Raw genomic sequence first — 15,542 nt, 5'->3', positions numbered from 1 at the left:
ACACGGAAGCCACATGCTAGATTTACATAGAGCTTAGGGGCTCTGAGTGTAAGAACTGGAGCTTGACTCATTTTTGGCATTCAGACGTGCACTGATCTCTCTCATAGCTTAGGATTCCCCAAAAAAGGTTGGATTGAGGGATGTGATGAGGTCCCTGAACAAAAGCCATGAGTGAAAAAGTCTGTTAACGTGGACCAAACCGACCTATAGGAGTTTGGTTTTGTTTTGCTTTTGAGACGGAGTCTTGCGCTTGTCGCCCAGGCTGGAGTACAGTGGTGCGATCTCAGCTCACTGCAACCTCTGCCTCCCACGTTCAAGCAATTCTCCTGCCTCAGCCTCCCAATTAGCTGGAATTACAGGTGCCTACCACCGTGCCTGGCTGATTTTTGTATTTTTAGTAGAGACGGGGTTTCACCATGTTGCCCAGGATGGTCTCGAACTCCTGACCTCAGATGATCCACCCGCCTTGGCCTCCCAAAGTGCTGGGATTACAGGAGTGAGGCCACCATGCGCGGCCAAGCTCCTGGGTTTGAAAGTCCAAGGGGCAGTGGTTCTAGGTACCTCCCTTGACCTAATGAGCCTCCCCTCAATTCCCCCTACTGGCAACCAACTCCTGCTCACACAAAAAACAAGTATACTATGGCATGAACGATAGCTGTGTCATAAAGCAGGGATCAGTGAACTATGGCCCTTGAGGAAAATCCAGCCTGTGGCCTGCTGGATTGTTTATGCATTTTTAAAGGGTCATAAAAAGAAAAAAAAAAGCAAAGAAGAATATGCTACAGAGACAGATGTGGTCTTCAAAAGCTAAAATATTTACTATCTGGCCCTTTATTGGTAAAATTTGCCAGCCCCTGCCAAGAACTGGTCAGTGATACCTAACGGTGTTACTTTGGCAGCCCTGTTTTGAAAAAGCAAGGCTCAAGAGTGGAAATGGCTTCCCTGATGGTGAGGCCTTGAGGTTCCTTCCCTTCCCTCTTCACCCCATTCTTTGTGCTGTAGAAGAAGTTGTCTTCCGTGAGAACATTGTCAGAGGTGTTGATGGTGACTGGTGGATGGCAGAGTGATGAAGGCATGTGGAGCAGAGGAAAAGTTCAAGAGAGTAGGAGAGGAGGGTTGTCAGGTAGCAGGCCATAAGTCTGACTGTCAGGGAATCCTGGAGGGAGTAACTGAGGAGGGGATTCCAGGAAAAGCTCAGACTTGTTAGTCCATGCTTGGAGCTCAGAGGATTGGGACTTAGGCTGTTGCCTTAAATACAACATATCTGTAGCGCTGGGAGGCCAAGGGACTTTTGGTTTGCACTTGTGTTCTATAGTTTACAAAGTCTTTCTCATTTTGTGAGAACCCTCTGAAGCAGGCAGTGTGTGTGTTACTTTTGACCTCAATTCATAGAGAAAAAATGGATTGATGCTATGTCAGGGAAATGTCTTCTTCAAGGTCATAGAGTTATTATATGATGAAGTTGGAAGTCCAATCTAGATACTCTGGCTCTAAAACCTGAGCACCATTCTTGGAATCAGTCAATTATCAAAGTGTGAACTCTGCACCTCTCACCCCTAACACAAAAGCCATCTTACTAGATATTGTTTATTTGTAAGTTCATTATATTAACGTATACAACACTAGAAATGGTTAGAGTAGCTTCAGAATTGGATTCATTTTAGGCCTCAGCTTAGCCCCTTCTCACACAGTAAGGCATCTATAGAACAAACTAACCAGGGTGTGAAGGTAATTTGCGTTGCCCTGCATTGTTTGTGTGTGTCTGGGAACTCTGGGTTGAGACAGATTACTTGGATGTTCTAGTTTTACTTTTATAGACAACCTATGAAAGGGGTAATTATGAGAAGTAATTATTGACACTATGACAACCTGAATAAAAATTGAAGTTGTTTGTACTATTTCCCCATAGATATTAGAGCAAGACATTACAATAAATGAATTGAGTGGCCTGTTTTGTGTGTGTATGATTTGGATATCAGAGACCATCATTCCTACATGATATGACACTTTATTTGCCACCTTCACCCTTTGACATTTGTGTCATAACTAAATGTGCAGTAGAGCCAGCTGTGGTCTGCGTAGGCTCTAGCACTGTGTCTGGGTCTAACCCTGAGCAATGCATTTGGTTTCAGAGCCAGTGTCGCTGATACAGGTTGCAGCCAGCACAGGGAAATCCATCACAGTAACAGCAATGTAGCCATCACAGGGAGTCTAACCACATCCATATTCAGATAAGGAGAACACTGAGTACTCTCACTGAAAATGATATGCAGGGACTCTGGGATAATGCTGCCTTTACACTGTTCATAAAATATGGTAAAAATAAAGCCTTAAAAGTCATGCTTGTGAAGAGTGGAGACAGGAAAATTAGAGTAGCAATTCACACAGCACACTTTTCCTTGGAGTGAGAAGTCATATCAATTTCTCAAAAATGGGTATTTCACCTCTTACAGCATCCATAAGAAGGCTAGGTCAGCCACGAGTTAGTGGCTTATGAACTCACTTGGACCTTTGCTTAGCTGGCAAATGTCATTTCTTAGCCTTCCATCCACCCAAATCTGGGGTTTCTGTTTCCCCAGCTCTGCCCTCTGTGTTCTCTATCTCATCATCTTATTTTATTTTCTTCACAGCACTTTCTACTGTTTGCAGTTATCTAATTTATTAATTGGCTGCTTAATCTCTATCTGTCAGCTTTGAGTTGTAAGCTGCGTGGTTGCAGAAGCTGACCATGGCTCTCTGGTTCACTGTTGTTTTCTGTAGCCCAAAGAACAGTGTCTGGGCTGTGGTAGGTGCTCAATATGAATAAAAAAGATGAATCAATGAATGAATTGGTGAGTAAATACATGCTTTCCTGTTGCTTAACCCTACAGAATAGTCCCAGTACTGGGTTATGATCTTTCCCTAGTGGAAGAATCCAGAGATTCTATTGTTGCCCTAATAAATTACCACAAACCCAGTGGCTTAAACAACACAGATTTATAGTCTTAACAGTTCTGCAGGTCGAAAGTCCAACACAGTTCTCACTGGGCTCAAATCAAAGTGTCAGCATGGCTGGAGACTTTGGGGGAGATCCATGCTCTTGCCTTTTCCATTTTCTACAGGTCACACACATTCGTTGGTTGTGATCCCTTTCTGTCTTCAAAGCCAGCAATGGTGGGTTGAGACCTTCTCATGCTGCCATCTGTCTGGTTCTCTACAGCCGAAAAAGGTTCTTTGTTTTTAAGGACTGATGTGATTAGATTGAGTTTACTTGGAAAATACAGGATAATCTCCCATCTCCAGGCCATTAATCATAATCACATCTGCAAAATCTATTTTGCCATATAAGGTAACATATTCACGGGTTCCAGGAAATAGACCCTGGACATCTTTGGGGGTTTGGTGGTAGTCATCATTCTGTCTGTCACATGGATTTATTCACAAAGGGGGTATAGGGATAGTCAAGCCCAAAGCCTCATTTCTCTTCCAGAATGTATATTGCAAAACAGCGAGTCTTCCCAAGTCATTTATTCATTCCACAAGAAATATTTGTGGAACTTGTCACATTCTTCTTGATAATTTGGTTCCTGATGGCAGAGTGAGCCTAGATTGCTGTTTTGCGGGGTTGGATATGGAGACCCTGGGGAAGTTCACCTGAATTCCTAACCAAGCCTGACAATCAGAAATTGGGCTTCTAACCAGAAAGGGATCAGTGTGTCTAAAAGGGACTCAGAGCAGTTGTAGTGGTAGCAATGGTGGTGTCAGATACAGTAGTTTATTTATTTTATTCAATCTTTATAATAATCCTACAGTAGAAGCACTATTATTATCCCCGTTTTACAGATGATGACACTAAGGCACACAAAGGTTAAATAAATTGCCTAAGTGACTGAGCCAGGAGTGACTAGCTAATGAGTGAATGACACAGGATTTAAAATCTCAGGCAATCTAGCTCTTGACTGTGTTCCCTAACCACTGCACTTCCCTGCCCCTTACAAGGTCCATTAGAAAGTGGCCAAAGAAGCCTCTGAGAGGGCCAGAATGGGTGCTGAGACCATCTATTGGCCTCCTTGGTTTTGTGAAGTAGAGAGAACATGGAATGGTAAGAAGCTTCTGCTTCCTTGGTTACCAGATCTGGGCCTGGATCAAGCCAGTTCAATTCATTGAGCCTCCGTGAAGAGAAAATAGAAATTTTGCTTGTCTGCATCTCTAGTGTGGGAGAAGGATAAAACGATTATTGAGACGTGCTCTGTAAACGTTGCCCGTTACTATCCACATGTCTAAATGATGAGGCGAGAAAGGAAAGTGAGTATGATCACCTCAGTGCCCCAAGACTCTATCTGGCTTTTGTCACCCTGGGGTAAACTGGAGAGCGTGATTGAGACATGAAATATTCCCATATCCTCTGTGAGAGAGGGTGATTGATGACAGGGATTTACAGGTTGGCCTGTGACAGCATGTAATCAATCAGGGCATGAGAAGGATAGCTTGTCTTTGGTGTACAGATGAGGATTCTAATAACCCAACAGTGGCCACCAGAAGGAAAAGCCTCCTGCGCTTGTCTTCACTTCCTTCATTTCAGTAGCTGCAGAGTCGTCAGGCAGTCCCAAGAATTTCATGTATGAAGATGGTATTCCTTAGTTTTGCCCTAACTGCGTGAGCACAAGTGACAGCTGTGAGTTCCGGGCTTCAGAGGGAGGAGTAAAAATTTACCTTGGAGTTAGCCAACATCTGCAAACACTTATTTAATCAATCATACAGAGCTGTCAAGAGCAGTGAGGGGTCTGAGATTTTAACCTGCCTGTGAGGTAACAAGTTAGCCTGCCTGATTCATACATGCTGGCAGAAGACACGAAACTCCTGGATCAGACATAAAGGATGTTACTGCTCAATGCACAGCAGGCAGCATGGGCTACAAGCTCTCATCTTGTAGAGCTTGAGGGGAACCTCCCTTGAGGGCAATGCAGCGGGGGCCAGGTGGTTACTTCATACCTGTTGGATCTGTGTCACAACTGAGGAACACAGAGTTTAGGAAATAACCAGTCTTATAAACTGTTTCTGGCACACTTGCCCAACCTTTGTCCTGGAGGAAGGCATTATCTTTGACTCTTGCCAGGAAACAAAATTATCCTCTGTCCTGGAGGAGGAAGACATAATCTTTATCATCCCAGGCTGTTTGCTTTACAGACATCCTTGAATAGTAGTCTGAGACAAAAGGTACCACAGGGTAGAGAATTGTCTCCCAATAGAAACTAGTGCATAATTAGCTAAAATAATGACCATAAAAGGTGTTTTTTAAATATGTAAAATTTTACAAGTGAATTTATATAATCTGAATTCTGAGAAGGAGAATTATTTTCTAATTCTTTTCACTTACTGAGTTCTACTAAATAATTTGGAATAGGGATTCAACCAAACTTGTTGCTTAAATACTCAATTTCCATGGAGTTCAGAACTTCCAGTGAATTGGTGATTAATTGATATTGTAATGAAAGATTGTTTACATAGAATGTGCAAAGGGCATACGATTGATTGTCTCTTTAATCACCTTTAGTTACAGTAGTAAATGAAAGTATACATTTTGTACTTTGACAATGGATGATGCCAATTGAACCTTATTAAAGACTTCTGTGGCCGAGCGCAGTGGCTCATGCCTGTAATCCCAGCACTTTGGTAGGCTCTGGTGGCAGGATCAGTTGAGGCCAAGAATTCTAGGCTGTGCTGGGCAATATAGTGAGAACTTACCTCTCTTAAAAAAAAAAAAAATTAACTGGACATCGCGGCATGCACCTGTAGTTCTAGCTACTCAGAAGGAGTTTGAGATGGGAGGATCACTTGAGCCTCAGGTATTAGAGACTGCCATGAGCGATGATTACGCCACTGTGCTAGTCTAGCCTGGGCACAGAGTGAAACCCTTCTCTAAAGATATAAATAAATAAATATTTTGGCTAAGAAAAACACACACTTTTCTTTGATTTCCATCATGATTTTTTAGCCAAATTCTTAATGGGAAACCTATTGTTTGATACATGTTTCTTTATATTTGATTTTCAAATTAATTAATTTCCAAAATATGTTATCTTTAGTTATGGTTAATATTACAGACCTATCACTGCCTACCCAGTGTGTGGTCAGTGACAAATTGAACCCAAATAACTCGTATAATCTATGAGATAACCAAACCCCAGATATGTTTTTTAGGCTTAAACTTGGTATAAGACCTGAAAGGTACTGTAAATGTTGGAAGAGCAAGGATTCATGTTCTGCCTGGGGTGGTGTAGTACTGTGAATATGGCTTTAAAGGCAGCTGGATCTGGATTGAACTCCAACTCTGCCAATTCCTAATTCTGCAATTTAACTAAAACATATGAGCCTCAGTTTTCTTATCTGTAAATTGTATATAATGATTACTACATAATAGGATAGTTATGCAGTCCACATGAAATAAGTTATTTGAAGCTGCTACCTTCCTTTAAAAATGTAAAGAGAATATTGAAGTCAGTGCAGGAACATTATAAAGTTTATTTGATACTTTCAGCTTGGGTGAAGCTTTAAATTCTTAGTTAAATTCCTTCGCTAAAGCATTCACTTATTGTCTATTATTTTTCTAGTTATCTAGATGCATTGGGGAATTAAAGTCATCATTTAAAAATCATCCCATGGATATCAAAAGCTCACAAATTGTTAGATGCTAATGGGAAAGTCAAGAATCTGCTTCAACTTATAATTGTAGGTGTACACAGAGCTATCTAGGGAAATGCAAGGGTTGCCTTGAATTCCCAGAATAAAATACTTTGCAGATTTCAAAATATGTCACTCACTATAAAATTAATTATTTACCAGCCACTCACATACTAATCAGGGTTGAAAGTATGAAAGACCACAGGAAAGAATGGATGGTTACCTTTCTATCACAAGTGCTGGTACTAAGAAATAATGATAACTCACATGTGTGTGATGCCCTCAGTTTTATGGGAAATCGGGAACTGAATATTTGAAAACTAATTACAATTAATTAAGATGACTAAAAGAGCAATGGCAGTTTGGGATTCTATTTTTACCAAATTAATCTCTCCAGTGAAAAGTAGGAGAGAGATTTTAGACTTGACAAACAACTTAAAAGCTTTGCAATAGGAATGGAATGAGAAAGCACAATGAGCAGAAGAATATTTAGTGAAATTATGTACTCCTTAAAATAAGCAGCTACTGTATTTTGCATATAAAGGTAGACATGACTGAAGAGGTAGGGAAATGAGGAGAGGAAAGTTAATGTGTTTCAGCATTAACACATGATGGAAGATAAATGCCTTCTCTTGGTATGTAATCTTGATTTGCTGCTACTATGTAGAAAATAGCACTATATCACAGTGCCAGCTTATATTGATATATATTTATGTATATATGGATATTTATATGTATGTGCATGTATATATATGTGTGTGTGTGTGTGTGTATATATATATATACACACACATACATATACACACATACATCCAGGATGTCTTCAGATTATATATAAAATGTTAAGGGCTTTACTTAGTGGAGATTGGGTTAAATATTTACTTCTTGCTAAGTATTACCATATGCCTAAACTTTTAAAATAGTAGCTATTCCAAAGGAAGAAATCAAACTAAACAATTGGGAAGATATATCAAATCTAGTTTCAATTGGTGGTTCCTAGAGATAACTGGATAACACTGATGTTACTTCCCTGTTGTCCAGCTCATACTAAATAGGCATCTGTCATGAATGGCCAGGGTGCTGTGCTGGATCTGTCATGACTAAACTGATCACGATCATTAGCCTGTCTTCTTAGTTCATTCACAGCCAGGAGGTAGACGGTGGGGGAACACAAACACTATGTACCTACCCTCGGTCCTTGGCATCCAATGTAAGACGTGAAGTTTCTGAATCTAACCCCTGCCCTCAAGAACCTTATAATACGGTAGGGGAGCTTGCACATTTGTGTGACAGGACAGTTGTAAACATGTAAATCAATAACAATTTTTCTTTATAAATAAAAAATGTTTTGAGTTAATTTTTACAAGTAATATTTTTCCTACATAATTGTAATTGTTTTACTTTGAAAGACAGTGAAATGACTGTTTCTTCCTCTTAGTTTTCTACTTGTATTTTTCCTTACATTGGACTGTATGATCATGGACACAAATATTAATATTTCATGCCTTTCAGTACAAACATAGCTGTAGTATAAATAAGGAAAGAGAATATCAGCTTAAGTGAAGGAAGTTCAAATTCTGAGCTCTATTAGGCAGGAAAATTGATATTCCAATAAATAGAGTAGTTGAGGCTATAGCACGTTGTCTGCACAAAGCTGTAGGGTCAGCATTTTTTAGATAGTATCATGGATGAGTAGTTAATTAAGTAAAGGAATCCAATCCCAGTGGGATCTTGAGAGAAATGAAGTCTATACTTTCCTCTCCTTGAACATTGGGGCAAATTGGTCTTTGATTCTGTTGAAGCCATCTCTTGGGTGCTTCTGCCCTAAGTTCTGCTTCTGTTACTTTGAAAATCCTTTTTGTTGAAATGACCTTAGTGTCAGTGACACCTATCAGCTAAATTTAATTGCTTTTCTAAAAATACTGTCCTTTTTTCCCAATAATTACTTCAACTCACAGTTAGTTAAAGCATAACATGTTGGAAACTTTCTTGTTTAAACTATTCCTATTCTTCACCTTATTGGTTAATTTATTTATTACCAATGACCAACTCAGTGTCGGTATTATTTTTCTCAGCTTCCAGCTCCCAGCTTTCTTTCTTGATATGGTTGAATTTTGAGATACTCAAAGCAAGCAGACCATAAAGAGAGACAGATAAAACTGGACCTGGGTGTTCATATGTGTATGTGTGATTGTGTGTTGGAGGGTTATTATCCCTTTTTAAAGAACTACTTATAGGATGGTGGCAGGATCTTTGAAATTGCAGGCTGAATTGATTATTAGCGTATGTAAATTTGGGTAAGTTATTAAGCAACTTTCAAAGTGTTTTTGTTTTCTCTTCTGTAAAATTAGGATGATAATAATATCTAAAGATCTTGTTGTAGATTAAATGATGAAAAGCACCTTACAAAGTGAGTGTTACCTAGTAAGTAGTCAATAAATGTTAACATGACTATTATCATCATGTTGTTTCTATCTTGATTATTTGTATTTTATAGCTTTGTCAAACTGAAAACTTCCTTTTATTTTGAAATATCTTGATAGACGCATGAGACTTCTTTTAAAAAAATTTAAAAAATGGCCCAGCTTGGTGGCTCATGCCTGTAATCCCAGCACTTTGGGAGGCTGAGGCAATTGGATCACGAGGTCAGGAGATGCAAACCATCCTGGCTAACACGGTGAAACCCCATCTCTACTAAAAAACACAAAAAATTAGCCGGACATGGTGGCGGGTGCCTGTAGTCCCAGCTACTCGGGAGGCTGAAGGAGAATGGTGTCAACCCGGGAGGCAGAGCTTGCAGTTAACCAAGATGGTGCCACTGCACTCCAGCCTGGGCGACAGAGTGAGACTCCGTCTCAAAAAAAAAAAAAAAAAAAATTTAAAAATTAATGTTACTCTGTTACTTTTGTGTCTCTGATTTCAGTTGTATTGATTTAAATCACACAATTCCTTATAGAGACTCAAGGGCCTTGGGGGCAGGATCATACCTTACTCTTGTATGTATCTCAAGATAGGGATAGCACTGTTTCAGATTAGGTTCTTAACAAATGTGGACAAAACTCTGGGGCATGGAATTGAGAGGCCTGGATTTGGTTCTTGTTTCTTACCTGCTTTGGGCTTTCTTGGGTCACCTCTCTGAACCCAGGATTTTGGGTCCTAAAGCCAGGTTTGGAAACCAAAAGGCCTGATGTTTGGGTTCCAGCTTTGCTGAGGGCTGTTCCAAGTTATGTGGGGTTTCCTGATCAGATATACCTTGATGCCCCTCCAAATCTATATTACTTAAATATTTGATGTATATTTATTTAATGGAGGCATGGAGGAAACAATTTTTAGTTAATAAAAATGTAGTATAGTAATAGATGCACTAAATCATTTGCTTTCTCTTTCCAAGGCAGGATCAATGTTCTGGAGGAAAAATAGTGAAAGATTGTTCTGTTTTACTTAAGGTTGATTTTGCTGTAGGTTACGTGTGTGTGTGTATGTGTGCGTGCGTGTGTGTGTACGTGTGTGTGTGTGTGCGTGTGTGTGCATGTGTGTGTGTTCTAAAACAAGTAATTGGGAGGCATATTAAATAATTTAAATCTTAACAATTAAAATATCTCACTTTCTTCAGTCAGTGAGCACCAGCCATGCTTATTTGATTTTACAGTTTTAATACACAGTATTAGTGAGTTATTCAGAGATAGACAGGTGATGCTGGGTAGGTATTCTTTGTGTAGGTAGGTGGAGGTGGAGGGGACACAGTCTTTTCCTATTGAGAATGAGAGTTATAAAGGATTATATAACAAAATTTGAGTTGATTGGTGCATATTACTCAAGTAACTACTTTAGCGCTGTAAAATACATTGGCCTATTGTTGTGAGCCTGCTCCTTATAGGTTTCTGTGTACCGAGCATCTAGAAGAACTGGTGAGTTGTAGGCATGCAGAAAATAGCATATTTTCTCATGTCTGATACACCATGGATTGCTGGATGCAATAACAGCATTTTAGAAGATAAAAAAGAACAGAGCCACATTTAATGTAGATACTATTTTAAGATGTATCTTGTTTTCAAAAATGTTCAAATGTGAAAAAAGCATGCATCCTGGAATTGAGGAGCAGTGGAATTAGAGATGATAATGAGCACCCTGAAATTTAATTTTTTCCTTAGAAAGATTACATTTTTCAATAGGCATAAACTTATTACATGGTTTCAACTACTCAAAGATTAAAAACAGATGCCCTTGTTAGGGAGTATATAATCTACTTTTACCATAATAATTTAGGGAAAATATTGTAAGACTAATTTTGTAAGTTGGCCAGAATATGTATTTCTTATATAATAATATCAAGAAGAACAATAGGTAAATATTTTTATTTTTAGTTTTGAGACAGAGTGTTGCTCTGTTGCCCAGGCTGGAGTACAGTGACGCGATCTCAGCTCATTGCAACATCTGCCTCCTGGGTTCAAGTGATTCTCATGCCTCAGCCTTCTGAGGAGTTGGGACTACAGGCATGCACCACCATGCCTGGCTAATGTTCATATTTTTAGTAGAGACAGCGTTTTGCCATGTTGGCCAGGATAATCTCGAACTCCTGGCCTCAAGTGATCCACCAGCCTCGGCCTCCCAAACTGCTGGATTACAGGCATGAGCCACTGTGCCCGGCCAAGATTTTTATTTATTGTTAAAATAGCATTGAAAAAAATTCTAAGTGAATCACATATACATGTGAAGTATGTGTTTTTTAAAACATAAAAACCATGTTGGCTTAGAGTCATGAATGCTGGTGGTCTCTTCAGTGACACCAAAAATGCATTATGGGAGGGCATAATTGTCAACTCCAATAATTAAGTGCCTGCTCCTAACTGAGGCTATCTGCATCAGTGCCTTTTATTTCAATCCAGGTCTATTGATAAATAGGAATTGAATCAGGTACTGGTGATCTTAGACTGTCAATGTATCTTCAGGGCAAAACTTCTTAAGAAAATACTAGGTTCTTAAGAGTTTTGTACAATAAACAGTTTGTTCTCATTAATCAATTTTACCTAATTTCCCAATTTTTTTCTCTTAGTGAAAAGGTTTGTATATGTCACAGTTTTTATTTTTTATTTTTGAGGTGGATTCTCACTCTGCTGCCCAGGTTGGAGTGCAGTGGCGCCATCTCAGCTCACTGCAACCTCCGCCTCCCGGATTCAAGCAATTCTCCTGCCTCAGCCTCCTGAGTAGCTGGGATTACAGGTGCCCACCATGGCCAGCTAATTTTTTGTGTTTTTAGTAGAGACAGGGTTTTGCCCTGTTGGCCAGGCTGGTCTCGACCTCCTGACCTCAGGTGATCTGCCCGCCTTGGCTTCCCAAAGTTCTGAGATTACAGGTGTGAGCCACCGCGCCCGGCCTACTATATGTCACATTTGTTTTCTGGTGAAAGTACTAATGTTCATGCCAATTCTGTGCTGTCATTCCCAAAATTGTGTTAATATTCCTAGAAGAAAGGAAAACAAAAACAAAATATTTAGATTTGTAGGAAGTTTTAATCTGAGCCAGAAGTCTCAAAAATTAATCATGTAATGCCATCCATCAAAAGTGGTTTTAAAATCCAATATTTAGATATATTACACATGCATAGCATCCTTTATCATCAGTTATTTCATCACAGTCTAAAGTTAGATGAATCTGTGCACTGCCCCCCACCACTCAAACACATGCATTAACACACACAATTTATATAAACAGATTGTGAAACAGCCTTGGAGAATAAAATACGTAACCATAAATAAATGAAGAGCCTGCAGTGCTGCTGGGAGACACATGGATATTTTAAAAATCCAGCTATTTGGTTCTGTTACCTTTTACTATGCACTGCACAGATTTAAACTTTTTGGTTTGCTGGCAAGAAAGTTTACTAGGTTAGGAATCAGTTTCTTAAATTACAGTCTTTGCTAGAGCTCAGTGCAGTTAAGGAAACTTTCTCTGAATTAGGGGGTCAAATATTACAGTTTTCGGAAAAAGAAAACCCTAGACACTTATGATGATAGTGCAAGTTAATTCTATTTCCTTGGGTGAGGTTTCACTATGAGGACACAATGTACCACTTTGGCTGAGATGCTGTTTTCAATAAATATGGAAATTATGGCTTCCAGTGCTGTGGCCTGGTATGAAATCTCATGGGAAATAGCTTGATACTATGTGATAGATTTGAAATTAATTCCTATCCCTTCCTGAAGTAACCAACCTATATTTGCAAGATGTATCATTATTTCTTGGCCATCCAGAAAGATGGGTAAATACAGTCCTATTTTATAGAATGAGGCTGCAGCAATAAAGATTTTCTAGTCCATATCCTCTTAGAGGACGAGTTGAACAAAGCAGGCTCTGCTTTTATTTGTTGAACAAAGTGGGTTGTACTTTTGTAAGTTAGAGGTGCTCTCGGACCCTTTTCCCTTCTATTGCTTTGGCTTTTTCTAATGACTCCCAGCAGAAAATTATAATGGGAGTCTTTCCTATTGCCGGATGAGGATGGTTTTGTAATGATGGATTTCAAATTAAACCCATATTCTCAACTTTGTGAAATCCTGGCAGGGTGAAGGTGAAATGTGTCTGTCATTTTCAAATTATTTGTTAGGGAACAATTAGAGACTTATACTGTAAAATTTTGGGACAGCTGTTTTTAATAGTGGGGGAGGCATGGGCAATGAAAATGTAGTTTGAAAATCTCAGTGGATAAAGCAGAGATAATCAGAATTTGTTAGAGTGCTATTCTTTAAGTCTTGAATTCTATCTGGCAACTAGATTGTCCTGAGATCAGAACAATCTAATCCATACATGTTCTAACTTTGCCTTCTGCTGTATCAGTATCTGCAACTAGGAAGGACAGAGAGGAGACCTGGCCTCCCCTGGATGTTTATGAGCTGCAGATCTTCAGGGAACAAAGGCTGTGGACATGCCATTGATTTGGGACCAGTGTTTTTGAGTATCCTTAATTTTCGGTATCATCTGTGGCAGATAGGCTGCTCTCCTTAAGTCATGGCTTACCGGTTGAAACAAGACATGAGATTAACCCACTTTTTTCATTTCTAACCAAAGAGAAGGAAACTTTGTAAAGTCTTAATAGATTAATAAAAACAAAAGCTTCTGTGGAACATTTTGAGCCTTGGTAAGTTGATTCTTACTAAATCTAAGCTATGAGTGTTGTGTCAGAGTTGGAATTCCATAAAAGGTAGGGAGCTCTGGGCTGAACACACTGGGCTTTTCATAGCAGCACTCCCAGTCAGAACCATTTGAAAGGTACAGTTTTCTCCATAAAATTAGGTCCACATAGAATGTGGTTCTACTCCATTTGTCTCATTGTGTACGAAGTCCACTTATCCTTAACTGTCATCTCACCAATCCTGATTTCTCATTTTACAGAAAAGAACCCAAAGCCCAAAGAGTTGTAACTTGATTGATATCTCAAGGTGAGCTATGACAGGACTTACGTTCCAAACCTTTCATTCATGGTCCTGTTTTCCCCAGTGCACTATGGAACATAGAATATGCGCTTGCCTGCCTACTGTCTCTTCTTCCCTCCCTCCCTTTTCCTTAGTGTATTCTCAAAGCTGCACCTTCTTTGCTAGTGATTGATTGCTGTGTCCCAGAATTTCTTCAGTGGCTGATTTCCTCCTCTCCTTAGCACTGTTCCTTCCTGACTTGTCTTCCTGGATCTCTGCCACCCGTGCCGTTGGTTATGCTGTTGCCATGTCTACTTTCCACAGGATTTCTGTGAAGCAAGGTGGAATGTTCTGGACGTCTATTTTGTAGTGTGATTATTTCCTCTAGATTTGTTGAATAATTGAAAGTGTCAAACATAGGATAATTTTTGCTAAGAGAATATTTGTAAGAAGAGCTTCCTGACAAAAGTTCGTGGGCCACAGAGTTTTCCAGGGAGGCCAGGGAGACTATTGGGATGAGAAAATCAAGGCCCTGTAAGGTTTAATGATAATGCTCAAAGACAAACAGCAAGTTACACTGGAACCTGGGCAGACACTAGATAATCTGCTGGCTCTTCCAGAGTTATCTTCCCATGGTTCCATGAAACAGTTATTAACCAGACTTTAAATGCAAAATCTTCACCTTCAAGAAGATGTTATCGTTTGAAATTGGATGTGATGTCCTGCTACTACCAATAACAGGAGGCCCTTTTATAGTATTTGCTGTATGCCACTGTTATTTGCGTGACCATGAGCATGGGACCCAGTGCTCTTGACCCATCATCAGCTCTGCCCACTTGTTGTCTCTTAGTTACAGCAAAACTTCTGTGCCTGAGTTCTCCAACCTCAGGCAGCCTGAGGTGGTGTAGGTCAGAACTCTCTTAGTTATTTGGTCCCCACTCTAGGAATGAAGCCCTACCTAGCTGTGCTGACAGCAATTCTGGCTGTGTTGGGGCTGCGTTTCCCCAGAAGGTCAGTCCCATGATAGGGCCCTGCTTCTTCCCCATTGATTGATAGTTATGTGCTGACTGGTGCGAGAGGGCTTATGAGAACTGCTGGCCCCCTTTCTGCATCTTGCCCTAGTTCCTGAAACTAGCTGTTCTTTTGCCCCTGGATTGAGGTCAGAGTGAGCATTATGTTTTGCCATTTCAGTGCATGTGTGTGCTCGCTCGCTCTCTCTCTCTCCGTCTCCTTTATCTCTCTGTCTCTTTAACTGCAAGTCTAATGCAAGTTTTGGCCCTTCCTTTCCTGCCTTATCTGCCTATGAGTAGCTGACAAGATCCAACAAAATCCTGATATACATCATATTTTATATTGGATAATTTTAGACATTCTCACTTCTCACATGTGGAAATTACAGGAAATATATGAGCTGAACATGTATTTTTACATTTCAAATAGAGTGGAAGATTTCCTTCTAGCACATTTATCTCTGTC

General features: G+C 39.8%; 1 protein-coding gene across 26 annotated transcripts in view; it reads left to right on the top strand.

Moving 5' to 3' along the window:
- Positions 1 to 15,542, top strand: part of ENOX1 (ecto-NOX disulfide-thiol exchanger 1) — a 584,882-nt gene that overhangs the window by 140,159 nt on the left and 429,181 nt on the right. For 4 of the 26 annotated variants that reach the window (XM_016925265.4, XM_054665236.2, XM_054665239.2 and 1 more), the window contains exon 1: positions 4,103 to 4,284. The exons of 16 other annotated variants lie outside the window; for them this stretch is intronic. The gene's annotated coding sequence lies outside the window, so the exon portion shown is untranslated. Of the gene's footprint in view, positions 1 to 4,094; positions 4,285 to 15,542 lie in introns of those variants that run through there. 6 more of the 26 variants (XM_054665231.2, XM_054665250.2, XM_054665238.2 and 3 more) reach the window with 5 other exon arrangements.

This window comes from Pan troglodytes, chromosome 14 (assembly GCF_028858775.2).
Source record: "Pan troglodytes isolate AG18354 chromosome 14, NHGRI_mPanTro3-v2.0_pri, whole genome shotgun sequence".
Taxonomy (NCBI): Eukaryota; Metazoa; Chordata; class Mammalia; order Primates; family Hominidae; genus Pan; species Pan troglodytes.
Note: the sequence above shows the minus strand (reverse complement) of the source record. Positions and strands in the feature narration are given on the sequence as shown.